This window comes from Protopterus annectens, chromosome 2.part1, assembly GCF_019279795.1.
Source record: "Protopterus annectens isolate FY-2018-M chromosome 2.part1, PAN1.0, whole genome shotgun sequence".
In the NCBI taxonomy this organism is placed as follows: Eukaryota; Metazoa; Chordata; order Ceratodontiformes; family Protopteridae; genus Protopterus; species Protopterus annectens.
The window spans coordinates 790867272-790870775 of NC_056729.1; positions in this window are offsets into that span (position 1 = coordinate 790867272).

A 3504-nucleotide genomic window follows, 5' to 3' on the forward strand; every position below is an offset into this window, starting at 1 on the left:
TGGGTAGAGATGCTGAAGTGGATCATGAGAGCCAATAGGAGACATTTGGCTGTTAATCCTAACCTGCCTTCACCTGGCAACTCAATGTCATCTAAGTCTAAGGTGAATATTAAACATTGACAATATTATTGATTGGCTGTATTGATATGATGCCTTAATTAGCTTCCTGCTTGTTTTCAGTGTGATTACTATCTGTGTTAATGGATAAATGCATTCTTGTTGAGGAGATACTGTACACGTATATAGTTGTTCTCTTGTTGCTACCATATACCATGTTTATTCTTGGCTCACTGTTTATGTCATGAAATGTCCTGCTGCAAGAAATGCAAAACAAAAGAAAATATTCTTAATATATGACATTAATTCAGTACAAAAAAGAATCTAACTTTGGGTAAAAAATAGCTTATAACCCTAAAAGTGTAAATAGTGGATTATATATGGAAACATACAGGATAGGGAGCAAGGTAAGAAGGACACAAGAATAAACTTCAGATAGTACGATTTAAGAGAAATATACCACAAAAATAGGAAGAATAATTGCAAGAGAATGCATGAAATGGATAATGATAATATTTACAGCCTAGTAGTCAGGAATATGTTCACCGATATATTAGTGCAAATTATAACTTTACTGTACATTTTTTTTATATCTGCAACTGTTTGCCTGATGAGTCCTTATTTGTTTATCTTATGCCTAAAAGGAAATATAATACTGTCACACCCACTTTTTGTATCTTCCACATACAGTAGCTACTTGCCTTCATCCTGTCATATGTTTTCCTGCCTGGGCTTAGAAAACTCGAACTTCTGTTATTTTCAGTCTACTCTATTTAAATTCCAAGTAAATAAATTAACTAGATAGAAAAATAAATCTGAATATAATAAACAAACAAAAGACAAGATAAAAAAATTGTTCTGAATATGGTGTCACTAAATTCCAGAAGTCTCAACAACAAAACCAAATTTAGAATATATCCACTACTTGGAGAATACTGAAATCTGTGTCATTACTAAAACATATCTGAGCTTTGGCTGGCTCAGATCTACCTACAATCAACTGGACGTATAAGCGAATTTAAGTACACTTTTATCTGCACTTTTTCATTTAGTACTGCATTTTATTTATTTATTTTTTCACTGAATATTAATTGAATTGAAAATTGTGGTCTCTGTGTCTCTACAGTTAGTTCCTCACCCTCTGTCCCTGTTCTTGTTTTGGTATTAATCTTGGTGGCTTTGAAATTGTCCGCCCCTCTTGTAAATTTGTATTTGGGTACTCCATCTGGCCCCATCTCATTTGCCCACTCAACTGAGTGCAGTGAGATCATATTCTGATTTTAGGCACTCCTACAAGCAGGAGCGGCCTTAGATCAACTGGTGCCCTAGGCAAAACAGCTCCACAGCGCCCCCCCACCATACTACCCGGTGCCCCCATCCTGGTCTACCTACATCAAATAAATACTAGAAAAGCGCCCCTGCTAGAGCGGTGCCCTAGGCAGCCACCTAGTTGGCCTGTGCCTAAGGCCAGCTATGCCTACAAGTCCCATCTCTTCAGCTGTATCCACTGTGTACAAAAAGAGCATTTGGGAAGGACAACCCCTCCAGCATCTTAATCCTGCTCTGTTCCCTCCCTCAAGAGAAAAAAAAAAAAAAATATATATATATATATATATATATATATATATATATATATATATATATATATTTATATATACTTTATTTAGCTGTTCTTATTGTAAGTGTCTTAATCTGCTGTTCTGCGTGCTATTATCTTTTCAGTTGCTCTTACTCTGCACTTATTATTGCTTGTTAGTAGCCTTCTAATTTACTGCCTTCTGCACTTGTTTTTAGTCATTTGTTAATTTAATTGCATTTATTTAAACTGTATTTGCCATAATATTGCTACACACTCAAGTGTGCTAGCCTGCACTGCATTTGAACTGTATTTATTGCTGTTTTAGCTACTTTTCTGTAAAAAAAAAAAAAAAAAAAAAACAATTCTAAGCTTGTTTGCTGTCTTTCCTGTAACTAGTCTAGTCCAGGTACAGATTTGCTGTATCCATGTCTCTTTGTAAGCTTCCGAGCCCCCAAAGCCTTTCTGCCTTGGAAGGAAGCCTTCTAGCTTATCAGTGGGAGTGGTAAGCACTAGGTAGCCTATCTACCACAAGAGGAGTGATTTCTTGCCCAGAAATTGTAGTTTATTGACCATTTGGGCAGTTTCTCCATCTCTTTAAGCTTTCTGGTTTAAAAGCCCACATTTGCGCTTGTTTCCTGCCTTTTCTGAAACTAGCCTAGTCCAGATACAGATTTGCTGTATCCAGGACTGTTTATAAACTTCTGAGCAGTGCCAAAGTCTGTTCTTCAACTTTTCCCTTAGATCTGCTAGTTCTCTCCTCTCCTGCACTTTTACTAGCTTGTTAGTTTAGCACTTTACCAGACTTCTTGTAGCAAATATTGTAGTACACAAAAGTGCTAGCAGCACTAAACGTTCTACAAGGAAACAGCTTCAGTACTTATTAATGCCCAGCCTTCCAGGCATGCCTAAAGGTCAGTTCCCTGTGCTTTCCCCTACTAACCTGTTGAACTTGGGCATCCTGAGGCAATGTAGCAACTGCCTCATGTACACCGACAACCCTCTCCTCTTACCCCCCCAAAACTCAGACTTGTGAGAGATGCACTTATATATCCAAATTGGAAGCCACACACTCTCCAGCCAAGACCGGAATAGCTGGTCAAGAGGAGCAGGTCAACACTTGCACCACACCACATGGAGCACATAGCCTTCCAGAACACACACCAGCATTGCCTTGATATAAAAACACAAATTACACACCCACCTTCATGGAAGCCCTCAATAAAAATCTAACAAACAGCAGATACCTCCAAGGCAGAAATGCACTTGACCACCACAACACAACACTAATCATGAGACACATAACTCTCCTAAACAGTGTGCCACTCAACCAAAGCCCCTGAGGAAAAACAGCATGCCCGACACACTAGTCATAGGTGACTCAGTAGTGAGGCACACTGATGTCCCACTCACTAAGTTGAATAAGGATAAAGTAACAGTCAGCTGCCTGTCAGGCACCAGGATCCACCACATAACGCACACACTCAGGTCCCTCAACAACAGGTACAAATATAACTCTGTCATTGTACATGTGGGTGTGAATGACCCGAGACGTACCTCCCTGGACTACATGAAAAGAGACATGGAGGAACTCTTGGATTATGTAGCCCAGGCGGGTATGACCCTAGCTCTGAGCAGCATCCTACCATCACCCAGAATGATACCACAGTACAAGCAGAAAATGACTGATTTCAACAATTGGCTAAGTTTCTGGTGTCATTCTAAGGGGATCCAGTATCTGCCTGGGATGACATGATTGACAGACCTCGATGCTTTGCCAGAGATGGCCTGCATCTGTCACTCCTGGGGTTCCGGATACTGGCCAAGGCTCTTGCCACCCCTATAGTGCTTTTTTTAGGCAGTGTTCCAAA